At 39.8% G+C, this 22,531-nt stretch overlaps 1 long non-coding RNA gene across 2 annotated transcripts in view; it reads right to left on the minus strand.

Moving 5' to 3' along the window:
• Positions 1–14,195: 14,195 nt before the first annotated feature.
• LOC148007807 (uncharacterized) overlaps positions 14,196–22,531 on the minus strand; it is an 80,222-nt gene continuing 71,886 nt past the window's right edge. The window contains exon 3 of one of the 2 annotated variants that reach the window (XR_015647476.1): positions 14,196–17,294. This is a non-coding gene — a long non-coding RNA (uncharacterized LOC148007807). The remainder of the gene's footprint in view (positions 17,295–22,531) is intronic. The other variant, XR_015647477.1, reaches the window with a different exon arrangement.

The raw sequence follows: 22,531 nt of genomic DNA on the forward strand, positions 1-22,531 counted from the left end.
GAGACAGACTCTCATTGTTCAATATGTAGTTCTGAACTGCCTCTGTCTCCCGAGCACTGGGATTAGAGACCTGCCACTACAACCAGCTTCCACCTTGTCTTCTGAGACTCTACCCTATAGACTGGACTGGCTGGCTGGAAATTTCTCTTTGCCTAACACTGGGATTACATGCATATAACACCACATTTTTTTTCAAAGGTGGGTTCTGAGCATTGAAATCAGGTCCTTATGCTTAAGAAATAAACACATTACTGACTGAGCTATCTCCCCAGCCCAGAAGCTGTTTCTCCATGCATTTTTTTTTGCCTTGTAGCTGAGTCTGCTTCATTCCTATGATTTCATTAAATTAATAATAATTTTGTTTGGGCTGAACTCTGCAGTACCTTTTCATTTCATTCTGTTGTATTTATTATCACAACTTTGAGTCTAATATCATTGAAATCTTGTTCTAATTAGTGTTATTCTACAGCTGGATGTGTTCTTCATACAGTTCTCTGAGGCTTTCTTTCCAACAAGCTGCTTGCCTGTCTTTGTGAACTGTGCTGTGTGGTATCTCTTTTTTTACTGTTTAATTGAATCAGGAACTTTTCAGGGATGAAGACATTCATGAGAACTCTATTCACGCTGGTCACAGATTATCTTTCCAATGCCTTTTATTCCAAGCACTATTGACCTGTGTGTGTTTAGATATGGATATATGTGAGTGTACATGCTCATGCATGCGTGTGTGTGTGTGTGTGTGTGTGTGTGTGTGTGGTTTGCACCTTTTAGTCTTTAACACATCTCTCTGATGAGTTAAAGGAAACTATAGAACACTGGGCCACCTTCTTCTGCTGCTCCTGGTAATGCAATGGCTTTGCTCTGTCCTGCACTCTCACTGTGATGTGTTGTTCAGTACCAGCCCCAAACAACAGAGTCCATCCATTACAGACTGAAACCTCCCAAAAAAAGTAACCCAAATAAGCTGTTCATCTCTGTAAGTGAATTATCTCAGGCATTTCATCAAATGACAGCTGACAGCACACTGCCAGTTCCCACACACAGAAGCTGCTGTGTGGTGGTATGGAGGCAAAGCTCACCTGCACAGAACTAGTTTGCTAAGGTTTTGTCTCCTGACCATGTGACTCGTCTCGTTTTCCCATCCCCTTCTCTCCCTGAGTCTTCTCTCTTACATTAAATGTCCAGGATCTAAATCTCTCCTTTTAGCTGAAAGTAATTTCAGTGACTGGAGAAAATTAAGTCACACTGGGTTTTAGACCTAATGAGAAGGGCTTAACAAAGAAAAGATGATCTTGTTGGTTCTATTGTCTCTTGGGAAGTTGCTTTCCAGTAATATTGAGATTGCAGGCTATTCTATACCCTCCAGTGAGCAGCATCTTACTGAATCTCTTCCTCCTTATGACCAAGTCTCTTCTCAACTCTTCCAAGTTCAGAAATCCTACTGTGCTTTTATAGAATATTCTTTTCTTTGTTAGTACCACCACTGAGCTATACTGCAGCCTTCAATTACCACAAGTTCTGTGGATACATCAAGCAAGATGGGTGGGAAATCCTACATGGGGCTAAGAGGCACTCCACATCAGGAAGACAGGGAGGTCACTGATGGTTTGTTGGTATTGCAGATACAGAGGACAAGGGAGTGCCAATGTTGTGAGGCCTGGAAGTGGCTTGGAGGCATAAGCATTTTAGGATCCAAAGTCTTGAGTTATAAGACACTTTAAAGAGGTCAAATATCTAAACAGAGCTCTTCTGTGGCTGCAATGTAGAGATAAAAAAAAAAGAACCAGCAAAAGATGACGTCTCTGAGTGGTCAACAGAGGCCCGATTGTGCAAGATGAATGTATCATTTTCACTGGTCTTGATTGGATATCAGGCATATTGGTGGCTTCCTGCAGGAGAGGTGGGTTTTCTTTAAATAACATTTTAGATGCTAGAGGCAGTGGCATTGACATTAAATGACCATTGCATTCTGTCCCAGGGGTGACATCTTGGTAATGCTCAGTGGAGAGGAGCCCATGGACTCATGTGTTATAAAGTACTCATGGGGGAGAAGTGCTAGGAAAGGAAGCTGATGCTACTCTTGAGTCTAGGTGCCCACCCAGCTCTGTTAGAGACTCCTCCAACTGATTTTGCTTTCTGTCTGAACATTGGGTAAGAAGATTGTTTCATTTCCCCAGTTACATCTCACTTGCCTGTATCTCCCCGCTTTGCAGGATGAATGTAAAGGTTAATTCTACATCTGTAACTTTGGGACAGGTTTCTTCCTGGCTGCCAACCCCTCTGATGATTCGTCTTGGCTGTTGTGTAATAGAGTGTCACTTCTTCCCACTCTCTCTTTGAAACAGCCTATTTAAAGAAAGATGATTTGGGGTTAGAGTCAATAAAATCAGGTGCAAAGCAATTCCTCAGTGTGTTTGATCCTCAGAAGATGGGCTGGGTAGCTGGGAGGCTATTTTTGCTGACAAATGTGAGCTTGTCAGCAGTGCAAGCCAAAAGATGCTCTCCTTGTGCATGTAGAATAGCCTGTGTGTTACATAAAGAAGGTGCTTGCATAGTCTTTGTGGAAATCCTTCTCTTAGTCCTCCTAGAGAGAATGCAGGCCCCACTCAACATGAGCTCTGTCTATCTGAAAGACTGTCAGCATTCTGAGACTCCTGCTCCCCAACTGTGAGCAGATCAGAAGTTATAGAGAGCCTGCCCATCTTTGTGACCTCCCTCCTTGATATCAAGTCACCTTCATCATTTCCTGTGTCCTTTATAAGTCACTTGCATTTGACATTGTGGTTTGAAGAGACACACACTCTGGAGATGGACCGTCTAGATCACAATCTTGGTTTGTGTTTGACTTGCTGCCAGACTTGGACAGCTCAGTCTTATGTGACTTGGCTGTATTACTCTTGCTACATTCTTGTCCTTTCTGCTACTTTTCTCCGAGAATTCAAGGTAGCCACATTGGTTTGATTTCCACAGAGCATCTGTCTGGTACTATAAGAAAATTAGAGGGGGAAGCAAGTATGAGCAGAGGGAATAGAGCAGGAAGGATGACCTTGATTTATAGCAACCCTCTTCAGAAGTGCTTAGTTCAACCCCTGAGAGGGGTATATACCCTGAAGGTCACAATACCATGACACAAACACCTCACATTAGGCCTCCTGGTTAATCAAGCAAAATCTTGATATGGCTTTTGGAGGAGAAAAACCATGCTGAAACAATAGCAAAATTCTTCTTTGAAAACAGAGGAAGACTGCTAGCATTTGTGAAGTCAGGGGGTCTTTGGTTAATGCTCTTGTGGGTTCCTTGGAATGGAGCAAGGATAATAATACATTGGTATCAGTTAAATTGTGTTTAGGGAACTCCACAACATAAGCATGCCTTCTGAAGCCTTCTTTTACAGCAGAGTATTAGCACATTAAGAAGAACCACTGAAGAAGTCCTAAGAAGTAGGTAAGATGTGTGTCATACAGCTACAGATGTAATATTTTAAAGGTTGGATAATATCAGGTGAAATAGATATAATAACGCTATCAGTGTATCAATACAGAACCAAGGATGGTAGAGAAAGGGAAGTCACTAGCATGCCAATTTTAGTCACTTGTCATGAGAGTTTTAGATAGCAGAGATTTTCTGATGGCTGTTTCCTGTGCAGCTTATGCTACACATTCCGTGAGACAATACAAACTGAAGGGTCCTACCATATGAAGAAATAACTGAAATCACCATATTTTAATTTAGAATTTTATATCAATTTTACTTTCTATACAGTAAGTCATATTGATTCTATCATATTAAAAAGGAACTCACTATTATTACCTATTACCTATTATTGTTAACTACTGATCTGACAAAAGCCATATCTGTTCTCTGTTGCTGACAAATGGCATCACTTGATTTAATCTTTTAATTTTAGAATCACCAGGCTGAGCAGATATTCCCAGGCTTTGCTGTATTCATCACTGTAAAAAAAATTCAGAAAACATGAGCCATGGGTATGTAGACATGAGCTAAGAGAGAAAAAGCTCTTTCACATATTTCCAGTAAAGCTGACTATAAAAGGAAAATCCATTTTTATTTTATAGCTCTTCACCTCCTTTATAGTGACTGAGTTCGTGGTGATACAAATACAAATGTGAGGAATGGAGTTGAACTTCATTAAGATTCTTAGAATGCAGTGTGTCCTGGGCAGCACATCCTCCTGCCTGCTTTCCTGGAGGCGGGACTCAAATACCCTCTCCAGCGCAGCACTAGTAGGATGTGTTTCTTCTAGGCTGTCAGTCCTGAAATAGTAAATGAATCACAGTGGGGGTGATATGTGGAAGTAGACAGCCCTAAGATGCTGAATGTAAAGATAGCTCTATAGGAAATGGAGGAGGACCAGCGGCTTGGACTGTGTTACAGTTAGTCAAGTGCAACATCTATCCCTCGCACAGTAGGCATGTGTTCCAGCGTTCTTTAAAAATATAGGCCATTTAAATGTGATTGGAACCATCTCACGTGTGTGTGTGTGTGTGTGTGTGTGTGTGTGTGTGTGTGTGTGTGACTAAGAGCACAGATGGATAGAGAGGGAATTCATATCTGAGGTGCAATTGATAACAGTTGTGGAAGAGACAATTTTCTTCGGAAATGTGGACCCTGTGAGGCTGCCTATGCTCCAGTACTCCTATACTCATGCATATCCAGGGCACAGTATATGAACTCAGTGGGTTATTTTAATTGATCAAGTTATTTATACCCTGGTTGAAGCTTCCCTTCCCTCTCCTCCTTCCACTCCCTCCCTTTCACCTCCCCTACCCCTCAAATATCCCTTCTACTCGCTATAGGGGAGACCTCCCATGGATATCAAACAACCTTGGAATATCAAGCTGCAGTAAGACAAGGTGCCTCATTTTCTATCAAGGTTAGATGAGAAGCCCAGTTAGGGGGAAGGGACGCAAAGGTAGGCAATGTAGTTAAAAACAGCCCCTTCTCCCACTTTAGGAGCCTCAAATGAAGACCCAGCTGCACAACTGTTACATATATACAGAGTACCTATGTCCATCCCATACATACCTTCTGGTTGGCAGTTCACTCTCTGTGAGCCCCTACGGGCCCAGGTTTGTTGATTCTGAGGGTTTTCTTGTGGTATCCTTGAACTCTCTTGTTCCTTTAATCCTTCCTTCCCCTCTTCCACAGGATTCCCCAAGCTCCACTTAGTGTTTGGCTGTAGGTCTCTGCCTGCACATACATAGTTTCCATCAGTTCCTGGGTGAAGTCTCCTTGATGACAGTAATGTTAGGCTCCTTTCTGAAAGTATAGCAGAATATCACTAATAATATTAGGGGTGGATTCCCTCTTATGGCCTGGATCACAAGCTGGGCCAGTCATTAGTTGGCCCTTCCCTCAACTTCTGCTCCATCTTTTACCTGGGTACATCTTGTAGGCAGAACAAATTGTGGGTTTAAGGTTTTGTGACTAGGCTGGTGACTCAATCCCTCTGTTAGAAGTCTTGCCAGGTTATATAGGAGACGTCTGGTTAAGGCTCCATACTTTGCATTGCTAGGAGTCTTAGCTATGGTCACCCTTATAGATTCCTGGGAATTTTCACTTCCTAGGTTTCTAACAAGGTTTCTCAGAGATGCACCCTCCTATCCAGTTGTCTCTCCCAGTACTCCCTCACTCCATCTTCCCCCCACCTGCTCCTATCTCCACTGCCTCCCTCAGACAGCCCCCTTCTTCTATTCTATTTCTCCCTCTCAGTGAGATTCAAGTGTACCCCCATTGGGCTTTACTTGTTACTTAGCTTCGTTGGCTCTGTGCTTTGTAGTGTGGTTGTCCTATGCTTTATAACTAATACCCACCTGTAAGTTACTACATACCACGTTTGCCACTCTGGGTCTGCGTTACCTCCCTCAGGATAATCTTCTCTAGTTCCATACATTTGCTTGCAAAATTTATGATGTCCCCCGCCCCTTTGATATCAGAACAATTCTCCATTGAGTAAATGTACCACATTTTCTTTATCCATTCTTCATTTGAAGGACATCTGGGTTGTTTCTACCTTCTGGCTATTACAAATAAAGTTGCTATAAACATACTTGAGCAAGTACCCCTGTGGTGTGATGGGGTTTCTTTTGGGTATTTGTTAGCTCTTGAGGTAGATCTATTTCCAATTTTCTGAGAAACTGCCACATTGATTTCCAACGTGACTGTTCAAGCTTGAACTCCCACCAGCAATGGAGGAGTGTTTCCCTTGCTGTACATATTTGCCAATTTGAATTTTCTATCTTAGCCATTCTGACTGGTGGAAAATGGAATCTCAGAATTGTTTTGATTTGCATTTCTCTCAAGACTAAGCATGTTGAACATTTCTTTAAGTGCATCTTGACCATTAGAGATTCCTCTGTTGAGAATACTCTGTTTGGTTCTGAACCCCCATTTTTTTAATTGGGTTATTTGGTTGTTTGGTGTCTAGTTTCTTGAATTCTTTATATATTTCAGATACTAGCCTTCTGTCAGAGGTGGAGTTGGTGGAAATCTTTCCCGCTTTGCTGGTTCATCCTTTTGATGGTGTCCTTTGCCTTATAGAAGCTTTTCCAGCTTCATGAGGTCCCACTTATTAATTGTTGATCTTAGTGTCTGAGCTGATGGTCTTCTGTTCAGGAAGTTGTTTCCGGCGACAATTCATTCAAGACTTTTCCCTACTTTCTGTTCTATCATATTTAGTGTATCTAACCTTATGTTGAGGGTTTTGATCCACTTGGACTCGGGTTTTGTGAATGGTGATAGATATGGATCTATTTGCATTCTTCTAATATGCAGGCATCCACCCCTTAGACCAGCACTATTTGTTGAAAATGTTTTCTTTTTTCCATTGTATAGTTTTGGATTCTTTGTCAAAACTCAAGTGACCATAGGCATGTGGATTTACTCCTGGTTCTTCAATTTGATTCCATTGATCAACCTGTCTGTTTTTTGCTACAACCATGCAGTTTTTAGTGTTATTGCTCTGGGATAGAGCTTGAAATCAGGGATGGTGATACCTTCAGAAGTTCTTTTATTTTTACATTATAGTGTTAGTTCTCCTTTTTGTTGTTCTTATTGTTTTCCAAATGAAATGGAATGTTCTTTCAAGGACTGTAAAGAATTATATTGGAATTTGGGTGGGAAGCATGTTGAATTTCTAGATTTGTTTTGGTAGGACAGCAACTTTTACTGTTAATTCTACTGATCCTTGAACATGGGAGATCTTTCCATCATCTGATATTTTTTCTTTTCAATTTTTTTCTTCAGAGACTCAAAGTTCTTGTCATACAGGTCTTTCACTTGTTTGATTAGAGTTACACTGAGATAAGGAAATTAGGGAAACAACACCTTTCATAATGGCCAAAAACAATATAAAATATCTTGGTGTGACTCAGTATGTTTTAAAAAGAGTACACAAAACTGGAAGGGAAAAGTGATGGTGGTTGGGAGGAGGAATGAATAGAATGAAAAGCAATGGGGAAGTTGATTTTATTAAAATACATTAATATTATAAATTTTCAATTAACTAAAAAGAAACTTTAAAAAAATGAGTTGTTAGAGTTGGGTGGCAATATTGATTCTGATAATCTCTTAACTCCTAAACTTTTAAACACACAAATCATAATTAAATTAAATGTGGTACATTCCTTATAATTCCAGTGTTCAGGAGACTGAGGCAGGGGGATCATGAGGCCAACCTAGACTACAGAGATTCAGATTTTTAAAAAAGGAGTAGATGAAACAGGGGAACAAAAGGAAGAAGAGAAAGAGGAGGAGGAAGAGGAGGAAAAGAAGCTGAAGGATGGAGAAAGGGAAGAATGCTGATTTTCTGGGCACTTGTGAAGATCTTCCTATTCTCAAAATTAAGAATGATTACAGATTTTGTGTAAGAAACAGTTCAGTTTTTCTAGAAATGTTTTAAAATAATCCTAAGGGTATGGTATCCATAAAGAGAACTGTTTAAAGTTTACATTTTATTATTATCTATGTGTACATGATGGGCAGGGGGGTTTCCAAGGGTGTGGGTGTGTGGGTGCAGATGCCTGTGAAGTCCAGAAGAGGGTGTCAATCTCCTAAAGCTAGGGTAACCCACAGCTGTGAGCTGGAGCTGAACATGGGTGCTCTGTAAGGGCAGCAAGCACTGAATGGTGTCTCAAGACCTGTGAAGAATATTTCTAAAGGAAAATAAGATAAACAACATATGGCTTGAATAATGGAAAAGAATATTTTTCTTATATCATAAAATTATTATTAGGAATAATTAATTCTGACTAAATTAAGGCATGTGTTTAATGTATTTTCTTGGAATGTTCTAATAACAGACTCAGATTTTTAAAATTATTCTTTGACAATTTCAAGTGTATTTAGAATACATTCTTGTCATATCTAGCCCATGACCCTCTTTTTCTCTTTTTCCTTTGAAAACTCTCTATTTAGGTCCCCAGGTCCATTTCTTAAATGGATCACTTGGTTTTTAACTGCTTTTTTAAAATTGTTTGTATGTTCTGGATATTAATCCTCTGTCAGATGTATATATCTGGCCAAGATTGTCTCCTACTTTGTGGGCTTCCCCTTCACCTTGTTGATAGCTTCTACAGTTGTGCAGAAGCTTCTTAATTTTAAAGTCCCACTTGCTAATCATCGGTCCTAATTCATTTAATTCTTAAAAGCTCAGGAGGTGTCAATCATACACAAAGAACTACAGGTACCTGAGGAAAGCTGGGAGGAGAAAAACTAGTTTTCCTCATAGTAGAGCACTGCAATTGGCCAGTGCCAAAGGCCAGCCATGAAAGCTTACAAACAAGTGGCGCTAGGCAGACTGAGAAGGCCATATTTAGGAAGATAGATACAAATACATATATAAATATAATAACAGTGAAAAAAAGAGGTCATGGATTCTAAGGAGAACATGGAAGAAAATATCAGAGTGAAGGCAGAACAGTTGTAATATTCACTCTCAAAAAACTAAGAAAACATTATAAAAGAAAAGGTTGAGAGCAACGCCAATGCAGAAGCTGAGTAGCGTTTACCTTATGGAGGTTGGAGAATCAGTTCTAAATGTGCAAAGCTGACATAACCACAGGCCGAGGAGTGTAGCCTGTATCACACTGCAAACTGGAAACCTGCCGACCGACTAGAGCTGAAGATAGCCATATGATACTGCTGGGGTTGCGGACTTACGTGAGCCTTAGGGATCATTTCATTAAACATAGGTCCACTGAAATGTGATCTTATCTGCTCAGTACATATCATGAAAAACAAATGTGAACTTAAAGAAAACTTAGGTTTTTATTAGGAAACGGGAAAGAGATGATAGGATGTCTAGGTGGCAGGCAGAGGGGCTGCTTTCTCTTGGTGACATGGCTTTGCACAGGGAAGTGACAGTAGAGTTCTGCATGGCATGTGTCAGGCAGGAGCTGAGGGAAATAGATGGGGAGGGAGGGTATGGACCAGCACTTTCACCTTAGGAGTAGACGTTTACAGATCAACAAAACAAGGAGACCTCGACTAACCCATGTGACTGTAAAGTTGGAAACACCAGTGAACAGCTCTATTTGATGTGAAATTGGTACAAAATGAGCATGGTACATCTTAGAATATAAGCAAGAAGTTGCTTTAAAAAATCTATTAAAATATGTCAGAGGAGCCCAAGAACTAACTGAAAAGAGAATGTGACAGTTTAAAGCCACAAAAATAAATTAAGTAATTTTAGATTATAATAATAATATTAAATAATATCATAGTGTATACTCACATGACTGAATAAAGTGACCAGTCAGATATCCCACCATATCTCTTGTGGGAAGGTATCCCAAATAAATTATGTATGGTTTCTAGTCCTAAGATGTGTAAGCGAGTGTAACTCTTCCACTTCTTAAATGTGAACTCGCACTTCCATTCAAACACGGCAGTGTGAAGAAAGAGACAGACGAGCATCACTGTGTGAGAAAGTAGACGAGAGAAGAGGACCATCATCGGAGGAGTGTCAGGGGTGTGAGGTGAGACTGTAAGCTTGCCCCATACCTCAAGGATTGCTCACCCCTTTCTAGATTCTGCAGCACTGCGAGACTCACTACGGCATCCCCTGAGTGCCTCCATACTCCGTGCTATTTCACTCTGTGCTGAGACCCTCTCATGGAGCCCAGGCTAGTCTTAAGATTGCTACTTAGCCTAGGACAAACCTTGGACTCCTGGTCTAAATTACAGGCAGGCATCAGCATGCTCAGCCAAGGCTACTTTGATTCTAAAACCTGGAGCCTTCGGTGTAGTCCTCCCAGCAGAGCAGGGGTGAGTTTCCCCTAGTGAGTGAACAAATTGACTCACCTTTCATAACTCTCTCATGCACTTCATTCTGTGGGTCAGAACTAGCCATCCTGGCCAAGCCGGAAAGAGATTAAAAGATCAGCTAGGCTTTTACTTCCCGTGGCATACCCACACTCACTTAGCTCTGTTCCCTGCATCAGGAGTGATCACGTATTCCCTTTTATTTACATATTACAGGCCCAGAGCTGGCTTCGGGCCTCCAAGACACTCAGTCCCCACACCCACTGGGGAGCATTTCCCATTTCTCTTCAATATCTTTGAGCTCAGTTAGCTGTAAAATTGAAGATTTATATTCTCTGCTGCTTTCCAGAGCTCCGTATCCAAATTTCTAATTTTCTACCTATTTTACCCGAATTTCCTGTGAGTACCCTACAGTCGTACATTTCAAACAAAGCCATCTTCTTCAGCAAATTTTTCCTTTTTTTTTCTTTTCTTTTTTCTTTTTTTTTTTTTTTTTCGGAGCTGGGGACTGAACCCAGGGCCTTGTGCTTCCTAGGCAAGCGCTCTACCACTGAGCTAAATCCCCAACCCGCAAATTTTTCTTCTTGTCCTTGATGCCCACCTCCTTTAAAGAAAGCACTCTCCCGAGCATCCAGATTGTGGCTGACATACTCCTCACACTGACTCTCATCTGGTGTGACTAGAAACACCTCAAAGCAGCTGTTCATTTTTACCTAAGTTTTTAAAACAAGGGTCATGTACTGGAAAGTGTCCCTGGCAAACCTGGCCTCCTCCAGGTTATCCTTAGCAAATCACCAACTGGATTTTTTTTTCATATACACATGCACACACATGCATATCAAATGGATTTTGTCATACACATGTGCAGGCACACGTACAGAGAGAGAGAGAGAGAGAGAGAGAGAATTGTCTCTGTATCTCTTCCCTGCTATGAATCTACTGTTACAGGAAAAAGTAACCACAGACAATAGTAGCCTATTTTGTTTCATTTCGTTTTGTTTTGTTTTACAGGAAAGTATTGGATTACAAATTACCTTTCCTAGCCACTAATTCTAAATCCTGTTATGTCTTAGTACTAGATATAGATCGTAAGTGGCAATATGCTTTATACAGTGTGGTACCTTGCATTTACCACTTAACTCTTTAGTTTACAGAGACGGATATATATGTTTAAATAATATATATAAACTATAATGTATGTGTATATATATGTATACATATTTATATCTGTGTGAATGTATGTTTCGTTGTTTTTCTGCTGTTGTGATAAGACACCAGGATCAAGGTAACTCATGGAAGAATTTATTTTGGTTTATGGTTCCAGAGATTTCGTGGTAGAGAAACACAGGAGCAGAAGGCACAGTGGGCAGAATCTTCAAGTATAAGCACAGAACTGAGAGCACAAATTGAAAGAAGGCAAGGGTTTTTACGCTCAAACTCCATGCCAATGATGAACTTCCTCCAGCAGGGCCATATTCACTAAACCTCCTCAAACAGCCCTGTCAGCTGGGGACTAAGTATTCCAATATCCGAGCCTGTTGGGAACATTCTTATTCATTCAAACCTCTCCCTCCCATCTCCCTCCCTCCCCCCGACAACTCACACAGACAGACAGACAGACAGACAGACAGACAAAGACAGAGAGAGAGACAGAGAGAGAGATAGAGATAGATAGAGAGAGAGAGAGAGAGAGAGAGAGAGAGAGAGAGAGAGAGAGAAACATTTTTGTCTGTGTACCTCATCACTGCATGAATCTACTGATACTTAAATTGCTTTGTACTGGTGACAATTTAAACTGTTACCAAATTTTGGTCCCGTGAATAATGTAAAACTATGTATAGATCTTTCTCTACATGGTGGTTGGGGAAAGGTAAAATTATGTTCACGTCTAAGTTAATTTATAGAATAAAATTTTTAAAAATGCCATTGGATCAAATGTCATTTATTGGTTTTTGATAAATACTTCCAAATCAGTTGTGAAATTACCAATTTATTCATCCATAAATCTTATAGTATGGTGTCTTTCCCCTCATTTTTACTGGGATCGTTTTTACAATTTTAACTAATTTTAATGTTAGCATTCATGGTACTACTGTGTCTCAGCACAGGATCATCGTGCATATGTGGACTCCGCTTTGTCATATTATGTCATATTATATCTGCTCCCCAGATCTGTATGCCAGTTACAAGGGTTTTTTTTTTTTGTTTGTTTGTTTTGTTTTGTTTGTTTTTTGTTGTTGTTGCTGCTGCTGCTGCTGTTACTCTTTCTGTTTGTTTTTTAATTTGCTGATTACACTGATCAACACGTGGACTCATGAAAACTGTGGTGGCACGCAAGACTGCACAGGTTGAAACCAAAGTCCAACACTGAGAAAGGAAGTGTGCACAAAGCCCTACCTTTAAACAAGAAGCTACCAGCAATTGATGTGAAAGTGAAAATCGGCTTTCTACGATGGAGTGTCACTAGGTATGTCAACCACACTGTAAGGCAGACCCCATGCCCAGGAGTAGTTGATCAACACAAAACAGACTCGTGGTTTTTGTTGTTGTTAGTTTTTCTCGGTGTTTTTATCTTATTGATTTTCTTTCATTTAGTTTGTCTCTTTTGATTTTTCACCTTTTGATTTTTGTTTTTTCTTTTCTTTTCTTTTTTTCTTTCTTTTTTCTTTTTCAAGCCAGAGAAATAACATGTAGTTAGGTGGACAGGCTCTGGAAGAAGTTGAGGAGAAGAAAGTATATGATCAAAATAGAGTGTATTAAAATTTTTAAAAATGATTTAATTTGCCTATCAATTAAGTAAAATACTTGCATTTTCATTTTGAGCAACATCTTCTGATATTTCAAGTTCCACTCACGTAAAATAACAGCAATTACATTTCTTCTGCTTCCTAGTGTCTAGAACCTGGGGAAGACACATGGTGACTGTTTTCAGATGAGAGTCAGTGCACACAGGTCAGGTTCTCTACAGAAAGGAGGACACAAAAGGTTGGCCTTCAAGGACAACATCAAGGATGGTCATCTCTGGCTCATCTACAGGCCACAGATGTGGGAAAGGAGACCCAGGCAGGTACCAGGCTTACACTGACCTGAGGAAGGGACTTAGTTAGCTTTAAGGAAGGCTACAACATTGAAGTCACATGACAAAGCAGAGAAAGAACTCTGGGTTCTACAGTTCTTCATGGGTAGCCATCTTGGTTGAATGATAGGATTCAGGGGCCCACAAAAGTGGAGTAACTGTGGGCTGAAAAGCTAACCAATTCTCAGATGAAACACCAAACATTTGAGGGAAGGGCTACCATGGGAGAGAGACTCTCACAGTCTCCCTGACACACTCAATGGCACCTCAGGAGAAGAAAAAATTAAGTGATCAGAGTGATCTATACCCACAGTACAGCCAACACCCCTCATCCCTTGTGTTAACAAGTTGTTAAAACAAAACTTGGGGGGGATAAAATGATTCCAGCAGCAACTGAATTGCCTGCTAGCATGTTTCAAAGTGAAACAAGTCACCCAAAAGTCCCAGACCTTCAATAAGGAACTGTGCATAGGGTTCTGTGACCAATAAAGAAAGAATTGCCAAATGGACTGGACACCAGGAAAACATGCTCCTTGACTAGTAAAAGTAGAAGTCTGTGAAAATGGAAATGTGGTAGTGTTGGTACAGACAGCATTGTAAAGTACTTCTATGTCCTTACTTTCTATATTCCAATAAACCCATTATAAGTTGGAAATGCATGCAATGTACTCAACTTTCTGACCAGTTTAGCAACATAGACCTCTACAGAGCTGTGGCTATTTTCCCTTACTATGGAGGCTGCTTGAGAGCTGTGCTTATATCACTGGCTAGAAGGTTCTCCATGGCATATTGCTCATCCAGGAAAGAGTCAAAATCAAAATGAGAAATACAGTTTCGAAATGTGCCTTGCTTTTACTGCGGTAAAGGAAAATAATTATTGAATTATTGTAAGCCAAGGACCACCTTTCCATTAAACATAAGAGCAAACATGGAAATTACTTGGGAAAGCAATGTTCTAGCTTCAGGATATGATAGTGTACCCATGAGATTTTGCCTGAAGGTGCTGAGAAATGCAGCGGTGTGGTTTGCCAAGGACAGAGTGCAGAGTCGGAGGCTGAGAAGCAAGAATAAGTAGGTAATTTAGTGAGGTGGGATTTTAGAAATAGGTCAGACTCTAAGTGTGGTCTCTGCCGAAATCATGATTTGAGTGTGAAGCCTCACATGGGAAGCAGGGAAATTTGCCTCAAAGGGGAGAAGGGTAATTTTCTGTGACACTTGTGTGTGGATGACCTTTGGCAGACCCCATTCTCCAGGTACAGTTGGTCTGAGCAGTTTCTCTGAAAATCCCTGGCTAGGTGCTAAGCTCTCTTGATGAAGACAGAGTCACAGAGGGAGGGAAATGGCAAGTGATACATGAAAGCTAAGGATATTTTGGGGACTGGGTGGGATGGTACAAGGAGGAGTCAGGGAGAAAAGAAGGGAAGGAAAAAAACAACCCAAAATTTCAAACAAAAAAGAATTGTTTGAAAATTCCATATAATGAAATATATGTATGCTAATGAAACATAATAATAAATAAACTTAATTCTTCTTCATGATTTACAATGTACTTTAATAATGAATTTAGAGAAAATTTATTTACTCTTCTTTTATTTCAAATTTGCTAAATAGCATTACATTAAAATTTGCCTACTATATTTTTCTATGCATAATATAAACTGAAAAATGTTCTGGATCTAAATTTCTTTTTAAAGAGAATTAAAGTGGAGCCAAGATATCAAGGACTGGATCTATGAAGAAATCTTCAGCTTGAATCAAAGCAAATTAATTGCCAACAACAACAATAGTGGTACTAGTAACAGTAGCTGAAAGGAAAAAAAGAGAATCCATAGTTATTAAGTTTTTTTCACTAAAAAGATGACCAGACCAGTCACACACAAAAATGGAAACAAGAGAGTCCTGTGTGCAGAAAAATTATCAATTAAAAGTTAACCTGAGTGGATTCTGATTTTGTGTTTAACAAAGACTACATACAAAGTTCGTTTTGGAATGTGGTCTGAACTAAAGGAAATTGTGACAATAGTCAAAGGCAAGATAGGAAATGTCAACAGATAAGTGAAAACTATAGAAAAGAACCAACAGAAAAATTGGATAGAGGGATCCAAAAGTTGAAAGTATAATAAGCAAAATAAAAAATGTCATTAAGAGATTTAGCAGAATGTCTGAAGACATTTAGGGAAGAATTATTGAAATTGAATACAAATGGTAGGCATTAAATTTAGGAGGAAGGGAGAGTAGGGAAAGAGGGAGGAGGGAGGAAAGAAAGTGATAGAGATAGATAGAAATAGATAAAAACAGAGATGAGGATCAAAATGATCAAGCCAGCTCAGTCAGTCAACAGGCTCTCAAGAGAGGGAGTGAGGACTGAAAAGAAAAATTTAACAATTAGATGAAATTATAATATGACTCCGCTCAGTGCTGAGGCTGAAGCAGGTTTATTTTTCTCCAGCCTGCTTTTATATCATTCTAGGTACATCCAAAAAACACAGTCAGTTCTTAGATCAAAGACAAAGTAAACAAAGTAGTGAACAAAGAGATCACACAAGATACTCAAGCGAAGTAGTAAGCCAAAGGATCACACAAGGTAATAATTAAGTAAAGTAGTAAGCAGAGAGATCACACAAGGGAGTGATTCAGCACAGCAGTAAACAAAGCCCTCATGGCCACTGTTACTAATATTCTTATCTGAGCCTGCTTCTTTGTCTGAGCCTGGTGACAAATGCCAAATTCCTAGAAGCAGCACCAAAAGCTCTCAACATAGAGAGAGGGGGTGGAGAGATAGGGATTGAGATATAGTGGGGAGAGAATTAACACAGCAATGGGGGAGGGGATGAGGAAGAAAATTCAATGAACAAGGAGTCCGGCTGCATATTCTCTATGAAGCATAAGCATTCAGATAACACCACTGTTGCCATCACAGCTTCTGCTGAAAGCCAAAGCTAAAGAAGAGAAAGGGCAAGCAAGAGGCAAGTGGAAGATTGTCTCTAAGTGAGGAGCAGTGTGAGCAATGACTAACTTCTCAGCCAAAACAACAGAGCCAACCTGAGGATTCCTAGAAGGGCAGGACTTCAAATTCACATATTCAAAATCACAGAATTGATTGCAACAAGCTAGGAAGAAAGGGACTATGCAAATGGTCTGCACCAAGGAACTAGAATCACCATAAAGAGTAAGGAGATTAAAACAGTCTTTAAGAAAGCTGGTGTGTGTGTGTGGGGGGGGTATGTCTGAATAATAAGGAAACACTTAACAGGATTTAGTAATAACTAAAAATACATCTACTAACTGCACTTGAGAAGCACCCCTGAAAGTCTGTCTCCATGTGGTCACCAACACCACAACAAAATGTATAAAGGAATGATTAAAAAACTGGAGGACAGATCAACAATTAGCCCTGATCATTGTAGTGACTTCTCCATGGTCCTCTCCATGGTCCTTTCCATGGTCCTCTTCATGTTTTCTCTATGGTCCTTTCCATGGTCCTCTTCATGTTTTCTCCATGTTCTCTCCATGGTCCTCTCTATGCTCCTCTCCATGTTTTCTTCATGTTCTCTCCATGCTCCTCTTCACGATCCTCACCTAGCCCTTTCCATGTCCTCTCCACACTCCTTCCATGCTTCTCACATGGTCTTCCGCATGACCCTCTCCATGGTTCTTTCTGTGGCTGTCACCATAGTCTTCATTCTTTCTCCATTGGTCTTCTCCATGATTCTCTCCATAGTCCTTTCCATTCTCCTCTTTATTGACCTCTTAATGTTCCTTCTGTGGTCCTCATCATAGTCCTCATCATGCTGTCCCCCATGGTTGTCTCCATGGTCCTCACCCTGGTCCTCTCAATGATCCTCTTCATGCTTTCTTCATGGTCCTCTCAATGTTCCTATCCATGGTCCTCTCCATGTTTCTCTCCATGATCCTGTCTGTGCTCTTCCCAATACTAGGGAGAATATGTAGATGATCAGTACAAGTATAATACACATGAAAACTAATATCTCAGTTGCACTGAGAATTATAGTGTCCTCCACATACCATGTGAGGAAATCCCATTATTTTTAACTATGTGGAAAAAACATACAGAGGGCAAGTTTCAACAACATTGAGAGGTTTTAAATTGCACAGCATATGTTATCCAAACAAAATTCAACTGTAAATCAGTGACAGGTTCTTCTTCAAAATCTTAAATTTGGGAAGTAAGTTGTCTTCCTCTAAAAAGGTCATATGTATGAAAGAAAAGTATAAATGGTATTGGAAACTATAGGTAGGATAAACATTTTCAGAAATATGAAAATGTGTAGAATACAACTGACAAAGGGCACAAAGAGAAACATGTGACATCAAATGCTTATGTTAAGAAAAAATATGTCACCAAAGATATGGTAGAAGAAAAATAAATTAAACCCAAAATTGGTAACAGAGAAAAAGAAAGGAATAAAAATGAAGTGAGAAATCAATAGAAAAGAAAGGAAACAAATAGGAAAAATGCAGTTGAGTAAGAAGAGCTGCTTCTCTATAAAAGATGTTGATAAGCCTCTGATGGAAAAAAAAGGAAAGAAAATATAATTTATCAGTAATGGGGATGCAAAGAGTCATTACTATGAACCATACATACATCACAGAAAAACAAAGCACATTTATGTGACTTCCAATATGGTTGCTGAGATGACATGGGCCTTAGGGGCAGCTGAAGTGGAAAGGGCCAAGCTTTCTAGTCTTCAGCAGGGATAACAGGCAGCTTCAGCTGTGTCCTTTTAGTGTGGCAAAGTACAGTCTTACAACAACCTTGAGAAACTGGTATTTATACAATCCAAAGACCACTTATATGAACTCCTTTGAGAACGTTCCTAAATGTGTATCCAAGAGACATTAAATCATTTCTGTGCAAGAGGTGTGCAAACAGCCTTGCCGAGCAGATATGGCCATAGAACGTCACTGTGGCAATAAGTGAATAGGATATATATTCTATGTGATATATGTTCACACTGATATATATTCGATATAAAGGCACAAATATCTTTCATGTGCACATGGATGAACCAAAAACATGCAAAGACAAACAGTTATCAAAAAGTCTATGGTGTCTGGATCTATCTATTTAAAGCTGGAGAAAATAAATGTGTTTTTTTCAATTATTTATTTATTTATTTGCTTATTTATATATTTATATCCTGATTGAAACTCCCTCCCTCCTCTTCTCCTCTTCTTTTCCCAGTACCACCCTTACAAATTCCTTCATCCATTACCCACTCTCGTTCTCCTCAATATGTCTTAATAGCAGGAAAAAGCTCATTGGTTTCCTGGATAGACATGAAATTACAGACAACACAGGGAGACCTCTTTGTAGCAATTAAAATATCCAATGTGTGATTGCAGTGGTCATTGTCTGCCTGAAGCCATTAATTTGTGCACTGGAATTGTGTATATTTCATTCTTGATAAACTATTTCCCAAGTCTCATTTAAATAATAAACATATTATTTTCTAAAATTTGAATAAACTTTAGCATGATTTCTGTTTTGAGAACTGTTTGCATTTCTTCCTCATTGGTGTTTTAGTTTGGGTTTCTATTTATGTGAAAAACTCCGTGACTAAGAACAACTTGGAGAGGGAAGGGTTTATTTCACCTTATAGCTTGTAAGTCTGTCAGTGAAGTAAGCCAGGGCAGGAACTTATGGCAGGAAATTGGATGCAGGAACTAAAGCCAAAGTCATGGAGGGATGCTACCTCCTGGCTTCCTCTTCATTGTTTGCTCAGTCTGCTTTCTTATAGTATCCAGGACCACCCACCCAGGGTTGACACTCCCTTCAGGGGAATGGGCCCTCACATCAAACATCAATTAAGAAAATATACCACAGGCTTGCCCATGCCAGTCTAGTGGCAACATTTTCTCTATGGGGGTTTCTTCTTCTAGAATGCTGTAGCTTATGCCAAGTTGACATAAAACTAGCAGCAGAGGTGACCTTTCTGCTTATGTCCTTTGCCCATCTTTTCTTAATGGGAAAATATATAATATCACTGTATACTGAGTAGAAACTATTTAAAACTAATGTGTTTTGATTCATTGAAAAACTTACCTATTTGAAAACATTACTAAGTACTGGTATGTTCACATGTTTTATCATGTGAACATATATGTACACGGGACATGTATGTATCCATATACACATACACACACATACACATACCCTGGAAATGTCATTATGAGACATATTTTTTATGAAATCTAACTACAAATGCCAACTGAAAGTTTCAGGATTTGAATGGAATCATCCTATTTCTCTATTTCCCATTACTTTCCCTCTGTTTTCTCACCTACACTTCCTGGCTCTCCTTCCCAGCCATGCCTAACTCTGGCTGCCCCTCATGCAGCTCAGATGCCCATCCTCCTTTACCTGCTGTCCTCACTGTGGTCCCATCCCTAGTCTTTCCTCTTACACATTCTTTCACTGTAGCATATTCTGCATGGTAGGCGTTAAAGTTGATAAGTTGAGGGAGAGAAAAAGGCAGTGAACAATTTCCCAGGCAGTAGAGACAACATCTCCTTGTCCATATATCAAATGATTTTTGGGATGCTCTTGTTAGTTATGCTCCAAACCTTTGATGTCCATGGAAGTTAGACGGTGTGTTGCCCTCAAACTAAAGGAAGCTCTTTGTTACTCTGTTTGCTGATTTACCTGACAGCTCCCAAATGCTGAACACTTGCACACACAGACAGAAATTGCATCTCACTTGACAATTTGGTACCCTGGTTAGTGAGGGGATCATCATAACACAGCCTCATTTCTGTAACTGTGGGCAGCTGATATTTATCACTACCTCCTTCTGCTACCCTTTCTGTACTCATTTTACCTTCTTGATCAAAAACTTAGTTCAAACTCTGTATTCATACACACATGGGAAACACATATACTGTTTATGTAAATACACAAACATACATAGGTATACATATAATTGCATGTATCTAATATATATTTGGGTACAGTTATAAAAGTTCACAGTTGTGCATATCTATCCTGGGATGCAGTACTACAGTGTGAATTTCTGAAGGGAAAAGATCCTGCCTGCCATCGCTATCCCATACAACCACAGTCAAGGCCAGTGCCTGTTGAGTTAGTGAAGGAAGGAAGAAGGTGATATTCATAGACAAACATCGAAGAATGGCTATCTCTCTGGAATTGATACAAGTGTGTAGGGTCAGAGATAGCTTTGTGGTTTCTCTGGCATCTAGTTTCTGATTGTATCATTTTCTCCCACTAGGGAGAGCTTAGGTTAAGGCTGATTTGAGTCCAGTGAACTGACAAGTGACCTTTTCTGTTATATCGGACTGAACTCTGGGGCTTAGAAGGACTTGATGAGAATCCTGGGGACCATTAAGAAGGATTAGGATGATGTCACCTTCTTCAATACTTTGTCCTTTCTCAGAGCATTGATGCTCTGGGCAATGGCAGGAAGGAAGAACTGAAACTTTCTTTCAGATCCAATGATAGCAGTGACCATACCCATCCAGGGAATGGAGCCAGGCGCTGACATGACCCATCATAGAAAGTAGATGCTCACACAGGGACAGGGGAGACTGGCAGTGGCTAAGTAGCCATGTGAGCATGGAAAGTGTCTTTATCAAGAAGGCAATGTTTGCATCTACCTTTGGGGTGGTGATTTTAGCATAAATGCTCAGATACAAAAAAAAATAACCTGTGATTGACTCTGTGGAGAAAAGACAGCAGATGATATAAACATAAATCTATAGTAAGTGAATGAAAACATAAACTGCCCTACTCCCTTTTTATTTCACAATAGATTATCATGTTGCAACTTTGTAGAAAATCCAGACAAAGTCTCATGTTAAAGGGAGACACATTTTCTTCATTTTCTTGTTTGCTTTACTTTTCAAATATATCTAAGATCATACCTTCAGTTGATTTGAAGATCAAGGCTCACCCATGGGCAAGACTTGGACAGTTATGTATAGCCTCTCTGATAAGCAAGCTTCTAGATGTTCCTCTAAAGCAGAGATCTCATTCTATACTTTTGATCATCTTATAGAGTTTTTGATTTAAGAAAGGGCCTCATTAGCCCAGGTTACAGCCCAGAGTCACAGAAACCCTCCTTCCTCAATATCTCAAGGGCTGGGATCATACCTGTCTTTAATGTGAATACAGTCATTTCATGTGACTAAAATTCAGGAAAAATTCAGAAGATTGCTTCTCTGAAAAGTTTTTTGTCCTGAGTGTCATTAAATGGCCCATGAGTAACACACATATGCACATCTATACATACACACACACACACACACACACACTTTCTTTCCAAATAAATGTCCTCTCAGTCAGTGCTGTGGATAGTTAGTTCCAGGTGGCTACTCAATGCTCATTCTTTCTTTTATGCAAGCTGAATCCAAGCAATGGACTCACTATCTGGTTGAATCTCCCATGCTCCCTGGCAGTTAGGGAACAAGCAATCTATGAGTTCCTGTTGGGAGAATGTAGGTGAAAACCTCTGGCTGGATGACTCTTAAAGAAACGTTATTGCTTCCTGCTTCCCTACCTTATCCCCATGACCGCATACTACAAATTGTCCTCGAGTCTGGAGATATATAGTTACACAGCACAATGCTTATCTAGCATGTGAGACAGTTCTTTCAAATCCTAGCCTTAATAAATCAATAAATGAAAAATTGAACTAAAACTGCATTGACATTCTGAGAATGAAAGCCATAACCCCAGAAGATCTGAGTGTAATCATACATAGGAGTTTAGGTGCCTTGATGCTTTACTGTCTTTTTAGCAACTCCAGAATCCCAACATCCGGACTTGCCTCAAGCCTCCTAGCTAGTATACTCTCCTTAGGCTGAGACATGGATTTCTGATCTGACCACTGTTTCTCAGTTCAGCTCTGTCTCCCATCCATTCTTCCCACTTGATACAGGACTAACCCCTGGTCTTGCTACTTTAATCTTCCTGCCATGTTATCACAGTTCACCCTTGATTTAATTTAGACTCTAATCCTGTGTCACCTTCTCATAATGCCATACTTGGATCACTATTTCATTACGCTCAACATACCCCACTGTATTAGTCATGATTTCATTGCTGTGAAGACACGCCATGACCAAGGCAACTCTTATAAAAGCAAACATCTAATTGGGGCCAGCTTACAGTTTTAGAGGTTCAGCACATTA

Source organism: Rattus norvegicus, chromosome 1, assembly GCF_021556685.1.
Source record: "Rattus norvegicus strain SHRSP/BbbUtx chromosome 1, alternate assembly SHRSP_T2T, whole genome shotgun sequence".
Lineage (NCBI taxonomy): Eukaryota > Metazoa > Chordata > Mammalia > Rodentia > Muridae > Rattus > Rattus norvegicus.